General features: G+C 49.4%; 1 protein-coding gene across 1 annotated transcript in view; it reads right to left on the bottom strand.

The window, feature by feature from the left end:
- The window catches only part of Rph3a (rabphilin 3A), a 212,053-nt gene extending 206,943 nt beyond the window's left edge, over nt 1-5,110 (bottom strand). The window contains exon 1 of the mRNA XM_010604502.3: nt 4,726-5,110. The gene's annotated coding sequence lies outside the window, so the exon portion shown is untranslated. The remainder of the gene's footprint in view (nt 1-4,725) is intronic.
- Between the last annotated feature and the right edge of the window lie 3,498 nt (nt 5,111-8,608).

The raw sequence follows: 8,608 nt of genomic DNA on the forward strand, positions 1-8,608 counted from the left end.
AAGCCCACCCCTAAAACCATCACAATGGGAATCGGGATTTGAGCAGATGGACTGGAAGCCAAAGGACACAGACAGCCCACGTGATCAATCAAAGCGATACTCTGATGCCGCATTTTCAACAAGAGGCCTCCATACTTCATTGAGGAGAAGAAAAGCACCCAGAGATCACACCGGCTTCCCGTGCTGAGGCCTGGAGATGATGCATGGCCCCTCTGTTCATGGCCCGCTGGCCAGAGCAAGCCACGTTAGCTGCAAGGGGCTGCAAGTGCAGCCATGCAGGGACAGTTTCACGGGCGTTACTGCCACAGCCACACAAGCAGGTGCTCAGATAAGACTGTAATCACCACAGCACAACGTGCCAGGATGTGTTAACCGGGTGAGCCCGTCAGAGACTTCAGAGACGGGCAGCACACACCCCACATACGACACAGGCGACGAGCAAAAGTGGCCACTGTCACCACCACCCAGTGTTCCCAACACCCGCCCGCAAGGAGCACAGCCAGGAACCAGGCGAGGACCCAGGCGATGACTTCATGTCGAGTACAAATCACCTAGAACAATGCAGAGCCCAGAAAGTCAGCCACACGATTCCCACAACATCCGTAAAAACAGCCCGATGTGGCACCATGCCCGGGATTTCTTTCCTGGGTCCTGCTCTAAGAGTAACAGTTTAGCAAGTACAGCCAGTGCCTAACCGGGACTGAGGTTCAACGCACATAAAATCCAACTCAAACTCGAATGCCCAGGATGGGCCCTGAATGAGCAGAGGGGCCCCCGAGCCAGTACACCGCTGCCCAATGAAAGGTAAAGTGGCTCTGGACATCTCCCAAACATTGCCGCCTAAGATTATTTTTCAGTCTCTAAGAGGAGTTAGAAATTCAGATTTTTATATGAGATCTCTCTGCTTTTTAAATGGGAGGATTAAATAATATGACTGCAAACGCTCTTTCAGCTGAACGAAATATATCTGCCGTCCAACATCCCACAGATCCACAACTCTCCAGGGACTGTGAGGTACCTGGGGCTTGGCCAAGCCTGAGTCCTACCTCTGTTTCCACGGCCCTGAGCCCTGGGCCACCCTGCTGGGACACACGGGCAAGGAGGAGATGCTGGGCCCACCCGTGCAGGTTACGGAGACAGAAGCAGCTCTCCACATTCTACCACTTGTGGGGTTCCCACTCCAGTGGGAAAGGACTCACCTGGGGTCACCACCGGAAAAGACCAGACCGTCCTCCAAGGGGCCACATGCCCACGGCCAGCTGGCCACACCCTGGCTCTGTGACCTCGGGCCACACACTCGACCTCTGAGCTGAGCCTGTTTTCTCACCAGCACATCGGGTGCCAACACTACGTGAAGAACTAGGTGTTACGTAAACGAAACGAGTCCTGGTCTGGGAACCAGACAGCACAGCCTGGCCCCACGGAGCGACATGCAGTATTTGTCATTCTATATTCCACACGTATGGGCCGCTTACGGGGGTGCAGACAAGGTGCTGTCCCTGTGGGCCACGGGCAGAGGAACAAGAGAGAGCGAGTGGATTGATCAAGTTCTGGCTGCTGTGACGAAAACTAAGGACAGAAATGAAGGACGATGTCACTTTCAAGAGGATGGTCAGGGAAGGACAGACACAGTGACATTCATGTTGAGACCCAGAGGAAGGGAGGGAGCCAGGCAAGAGCATTTTGAGAGGAGGAAACAAAGGGTGCAAAGGCTCTGTGGCAGAAATGTCCCTTTTTTCAGCACAGAGGGTTGAACCCAGAGCCTCTGCACTGAGCTACATCCACCCCCTTTTTTATTTAATTTTTATTTTGACACTGGGTCTTGCCACGTTCGTTGCTGAGTGGCCCAGACTGGGCTCACTCTTGCAATCCTCCTGCTGCAGCCTCCCAGATAACTGGAATCACAGGAGTGCACCACAAGGCCAGACTAGGAATATTCTTGATGTGTTCAAACCACATCAAGGGGTTGGGCTGAAGATAGGGGTTAAACATGTGTTGGGGTCCCGGGGAGTTGGGTTAGCCCAGAAGAGAAGAGAAAGTGTGGTTAGGGAAAGGAACCCAAGAGCAAAGCAGGAAGGCAGGAATATGCTTGGCCAGTGACAGACAAAGCCCTGACCCTCCTGGATGGGGACTCCTGCTTTCCAACTCTGCCTCTTATCTCATTAATTCCACGGATCTCCTCTGACACACAAACATACACACACATGCACATACACACACACACACACACACACACACACACACACAAAGCCTCTTCCTCCTCCCTCCTTTCTTCCTCCCATCCAAATAGAAACCTCATGCAGTCTCCTGCCTCAGGGCCTTTGCACATGCTATTTCCACTGCCCGAGACCTGTCTCCCTAGAGTCCCACCCACTTCGGTGCCCTTAATCTCTACCTATCTTTCAGCTTTCCCTTTAGCATTTGTACCCCAAGTAGCTTTCCCAGACTCCTGCACCTGAGCCCCAAGCCCCTGCACAATGTCCCCAAGGTGCTTATGTTGTGCCCACCAGGCACACCGCAGACACAGTCCACACCACACTGCCTCCTTGCTGAGGGCAGCTGGAGTTCAGTTGTACCATTGCGCCCAAACACTGGGAAAAGGCCATGAAAGCCAAGAGCCACTGCAGAGAAGGTGCAGAGGAAGCCATCGAGGCAGGGGGTCCTGGCAGGTCTAAAGGACACCTCAGCCAAGCAAACATTTCTGAATTCCCCATCACCTGCGTCTACACAGCCCGCCCAGGATAAGTGTGTGTGCACCTGGTCTGTGATGAGCCCCAGAGGAAAGGGATCATCACAGAGTTACAGGCAGCAAAATTAGACAGAAATTAATGTACATCAGAGAGGGCCTGGCTCTCAAGGAAGTCAGCAGAAAAACTGAAGATGTCAGAATTGTGGCTGGAGGCGCATGTGAGACAAGGCCTGAACACAGAGACGCAGGGGCCAGGCCTGCGGCCTCCCCAGGGACAAGCAGCGACCTGGAATTATGAAGTCACTAGCACCACCTGGTGCCGGAAGTCCAGCTCGGCCTCAGTCACCCAGAGGGGAGACCAGAGCATCCGGACCCTACCCTTCCCAAAAATGCCTTTGTTCTTTCCCTGGACCTTGCTACACAACCCGCTACCCTATTGGATCAATCCGTGTTAGCTAAGCGGCTGTCCTCCGGACCCTACAGGTTATGGCAGTCTGACCAATGCTGTACCCACGCTGTGACTCTGTTGTATAAATTACCCTGACAAAGGGCCTCGGTGGTCACCCCCTCAGGACCCCTCCCGCCTCTCAGGAGCTGTCTCTCAACAAACCTTCCTACTCTTAACCTCCACTGTTCCTTAGAATTTGTTCTTCGGTTGCAGGGGACACCAATCCGGCCTAGCTGACATCTAGCAGGGTGGGAATTGTGTTTCTCCTATACCAACAAAGATCCTGATCTTCCCTCCCGTCCCTTAGTCTTCCCAGGGAAGCATGCATCTGTCTCTAGATATTTTGTAATCAAGTTGACAAGATGATTAAATGAGGTTTTCAATTTTCAGAAGCAAGAAGAGTTAAAAAAAAAAAGTAATAAGAGTTTCCTTCCTCCCTTTCTTTCTTTCTTAAAAGCAGTTGAGGTTAAGTCAAACGAAAAAAAGGGTATAAATAATAGAGCATTCTCCGTAGGATTCTTGTAAGGATAAACAAGGGGGTTACGGTTCAGATGGAAAATGTCCCCCAAAAGCCTCGTGTACTTGGAGGGTGACTGGATCGTGGCGTGCTCTACTCACCAGGGGATTCATCTGTTGATGAGTTCAGGCGCCAAATGTACTCTTCGAGGGGGGCCTGGTGGGAGGTGGGGCTTGGGGGAGGCCTGGAAGGGGTGGCTCCCTCCCTGGCTCCACCCTTCCCTTTCCGCTTCCTGCTCGCTGTGCCTTAAGCAGCGTTTTCTCCACCCTGCCCCTGCGTCAAGCTGTTTCTGCCTCAGAGCCATCAACCATGGACTGAACCTGTGACCCACATAAACCTCTCCTCCTATAAAGTGGGAGTGTCTAAGAGGAAGTGCCTTGCATCTTACGCAAAATGAAATGCACAGGACCTTGTACAGGGGCCTGGCCCTGCCACCTGCCAGCCAGTCTCCCCTTAATGCATAACTTGATCTTCTTGGAACTCCCAAACTCGGGCCAGCCTCACAACCTTCGCCCTGGTCACGCCTCCTCCTTGGAACACTTTCCCCAAATCCTCCCTGCGGCTCACCCTCTCACTGCAGAGACCAGGCCGGTGCCTAAGGGCTGGTTCTCAGTATCTTTCCCTCCCTGACAGCCTCTGTGGTCTGTGTCCCCTTCCCACGCCGCATGCCCTTCCGTACACAACACTAGCTGTCCTTATCAGCCACTTGTTTATGGTCTGTTACTTCTGCCTGTGTAAAGGCCGTAGAAAATTCCATGAGGGCTGGAATTTGGTTCATCTTGTCCATGACTGTCCCCGGCAGCTAATAAATAAATAGTAACCATTGTTACAGGACTAGAGGACAGAGCAGTGGGGAGGAAGGGCAAAGTTCTGAGCCCCTGACCCGCAACACCACCGAAATGTGCTCACCGAAGATGTCAGTGAGGAAAATATTTACACTTTTTAAAAATTATTATTAACTTGAAAAGGACTCTTGGGAGTCACTGGCTGCCCAAATCAGGACTGAGGTGTGCTGGTCCCATAACGCATTCCTTTTCCTCACAAGCCCATCTCCCGGCCATTTTACATCACCTGAGCAGCTGTTAAAGAAATGGAGTTCGAGCCCGTATGGTGCACGCCAGTAATCCCAGCACTCTGGGAGGCCGAGGCAGGAAGACCACTGGTTTGAATCCAGCTCTGGTAACTCGGTGAGATATTACCTCAAAATAGAAAATAACAGAGCTGTAATGTAGCTCAGCGAGAGGCCCTGGGTTCAATTAAAAGGAAGGAAAGAAGGGAGAGAAGAGAGGGAGGAACCCTACAAGGCTTTACAATAAGCTGGGCACACTAAGCTTTTTTATTCCTTCCAGGGAGAGCCACGTCACATAAGGTGGAGGTAGCTAATTTAAAGTTCTGTCCTCAATAACCACTGCATCAGTCCTAGCGCAGGTATCCCATCCTCAGACTCCTGTGCCCCGCCCAGGATGCCCAGCTGAGCCACGCCCCCATCCTGGCACAGTTCATTGGCTTAGATGTGAACATGTGATCCACCTGAGCCAATCAGGCCCTCTCTCCGAGATTGACACTGAAAGTATCCATTCAGGCTTAAAAATCTGAAAATCCGGCAGTTTCCTTTCACCTAGAAGCGCCAGTAACGGGTCAGAACAACAGCAATGACATTGCTAAGTGCAAACGTCTGACTCCCTTGCTCCCGCCCTTGGGTTACCAGTATTCTTACATTCCATTATTTTCTGTTTAGGCTTTAACAACCCCATCCCAAAACAGATCCCAAAATACATAGTCTCGGATATATATGTGTGCAAGACCACACACACACACACACACACACACACACACACACAGAGCTGCTTGTGTGTCAGGCAGGTGACTTCCCTGAGCTTGGATTTCCCTATGTCCTGCAACCAACATCACACCCCAGTGATGGGGCTAGAAGGGTCCCACTCAAAGCCCTTAAAGATTCTATACATGAGCATGCACACCTGTAAGCCCAGCCACTCCAGAGACTGAAGCAAGAGGATCAGTTTCGAGTACCAGCTGGGCAACTTAGACCCTGTCTCAAAATAGAAATAAAAAGTGTTCCCTGTTCAATCCTCAGTGCTGGAGGACAGTGAAAATTCTGTTTGAGCCTTGCCCTTCTGTAGGAAGTAAACTGAGTCCTTCCTTGTTCTTTCGATTGGATTTTATTATCATCATTACATACATTTTCCATGTAGGGAAGGGGAAGGTTACAATGGCAAAGAGGTCTGACTATGGGAGAATGAGAAACTGGGTGCAAATCCTGTTCCCCATCTGACCTGAAGACAGGAATTTACCTTCTCTGGGCCTCAGTTTTCCTGTCTGTAAAATGTCCAAGTGTCAGCTGCAAAGAGGCTACCATGAAGATAAACATGCACAGTGCCCGGAAGACGCTCAGCATTTGTTGCCAGGCAGCTGCTGCCACTGTCCCCACTAATGCACCACTGTCATCGGGCAAGCGGCCAAAAGAACCAACCGGGATTAGGTCAGACCTAAAAGGAACGAGGCTGAGAACAAGTGAAGACTGTAATAAAGACCGAAATTCAATCACTGCCCATCTCCAGCTTCCCTCTTCCACTTAGAAAACTCAGCTATGGGAGGCAAAGGAACCTTATTTCCAGGCAGAATTCACGTTTCTGGATTATTTCTCCATGTTTGCCCAGAGGATGCAAATACAGCCACTGCAAAAGCCATCGACTCAAGGAAAATCAAAATATGGAGTCAGATTCATGAGCATGCATCACGAAAAGAGAAAAGCTGGGGCCACTAACTGCCGGCCAACAGGGTATGCATATGCAAATCCAGGCTCAGAAGCACTAGGAAATCCATATACTCGGTAAAAAGCTGTCAGTGAAGACAGACAAGACACAGAGACTGCTTAGGAGCAAGTACTAATTGAAACAAAGAGGATACAAAACTGTTACACATATTATAAATAGCCACAATTTGTTAAAACTCTGTATCCAAAAAGAATCAAAATGATATACCCTTGAGATCCTCACAGTGGCTCTTCAGATGGAATGATTACCCACAGCTTTCATTTTTTTCCTTTTTATCCAAATTGTTTAAGGAGTGGGTCCTCTTCATAACAGGAAAAAAATACAACATTAATAATTTTTAAAAAATTAAACATTTGTTGGCATATGTGTCAAGGAATTTTTGACCTGGAAAAAATATTAGAGGGCATCTAGCGCGCATCAAGAGAAAACTGAGCCCAGAGAGAGAGACTGAATGCCTTTCCTGAGGTCACAGCTGGTGAGGAGAGGCACTAGGACGGAACTCGGGGGTCTACAATGTTCAGTTTTGGACTTGTGAGCTGGAAGTAATGTAGACTGGAAGGAAACTTTTAAAACAAGGAAAAGAGGAAAGAGGAAGTGAGGAAGGACGGAAAGCAGGGTCTTCAAACTTCTTCCAAGCTGCCTGGTTTTCTCCCAAAACATGTTTAATGATCTATAACCCTGCTCACTTTCATCCAGACTGATAATCTTAATTTCATCAAGATTCTGAAACATTTCCTCTCCCTAATATTCCCCAAGGTAAGAAAACTTACAGGAAACCACCAAAGTGTGATTTTTGCCTCTGATTCAACCGCCACTGCGTCTGTCAACATGGGCACCCACTAAGAACTTGGACTTCCACGTTCCCCTCAAAGCCACGGCATCGTGCAGCAGACTCAACGTCAAGAGAGCTAACTCTGAATGTCAGTGTAATTCCTAGGAGAACATGCTTCTATAATTTACCTTCCCAATCCATTAGTATTTTGACAGTGTGGGGATTTAATATTTTAGTCACATCTCACATCTTGCAAACCAATCTGCACAAAATTATTAATAAAAAGGCTATCTGAACTCAACTACATCAAAGTACAAGCCAGCTCACTCCCCTGCCCACCCTCTTCTCCACTACAAAATATGAAAATGATGTTAGCTAAACGCTTGCTTAAAAAGGAGTCCATCCAGCTAAGTGTGGTGGTGTATGCCGGTAATCCTGGCCATTTGGGAGGCTGAAAAAGGAGGACTGCAACTTTGAGGCCAACCTGGGCAACTTAGTGAGAGCCTATCTCAAAATTAAAAGGGCTGGGGATGGAACTCAGTGGCAGACCACTTGTTTAATGGGCACAAGGCCCTTGGTTTGATCCCAGCACTGAAAAAAGAAAAAAAAAGTGTCATCGGGAGGGAACTATTTTATAGTCATAGAATGGGCTTGGAGACGCACCTGTAATACCAGCACTAAGGAGGCTGAGGCAGAAGGATCATCAAAAGTTCAAGGCCAGCCTGAACTAGGGAAGAGGAGAAAGAGGAAAAGGCAAAAAGAAAGAGAATTTTTATGTTAAATTCAGAGAGAAATGAAGAAAGAAAAAGAGGGGAGCAGAAACAAACAAAAAACACGGAGAGAGAGATATAAGGAGGAGAAAAGAGATAAACATGGAGTGAGAGGCAGCCAGACAGGAGGATAGACGGAGAGAGGGAGAGAGAGGGAGAGAGACGGAGGGACAGAGGTTTCTTCCTTCCACTTCAGTGTTCCCCTCACACCATCATCATCATCAGTGGACCAAGCCACAAGCCACCTGGGCTCAGGTGTCACGAGGGGAATGGGGCGAGGCCAAAACAGAGTGGGCTGTTGAGGTTTCAGACAAGGAAGACAGAGAGTAAGCAGCCCAGTTCTGTAGATTTCAGGACTCCTGAGACAGAGAAGCATAAGCTTCTGGAACATTCTAGACACGGTGCCCTCAGGGCATCCAGTGTCCGCCTTCAGCACAGACATTTGTCTCAGGAAGCCACAGAAGCCAAGCCCAGGGGCACTTCTGGAAGCCTGGTGTCCTCTCTCCAGCCATGACAGAAACACAAGTTGTCATCCGTGTGGTACCCAAATGTCACCAACCTCCACGCTCTTGGGGTTTGGCCTAGATCTGCTCCCTCAGTGGGTATTTAGGCCGTAA

This window comes from Fukomys damarensis, unplaced genomic scaffold, assembly GCF_012274545.1.
Source record: "Fukomys damarensis isolate Sample0158 unplaced genomic scaffold, DMR_v1.0_HiC HiC_scaffold_12, whole genome shotgun sequence".
NCBI lineage: Eukaryota > Metazoa > Chordata > Mammalia > Rodentia > Bathyergidae > Fukomys > Fukomys damarensis.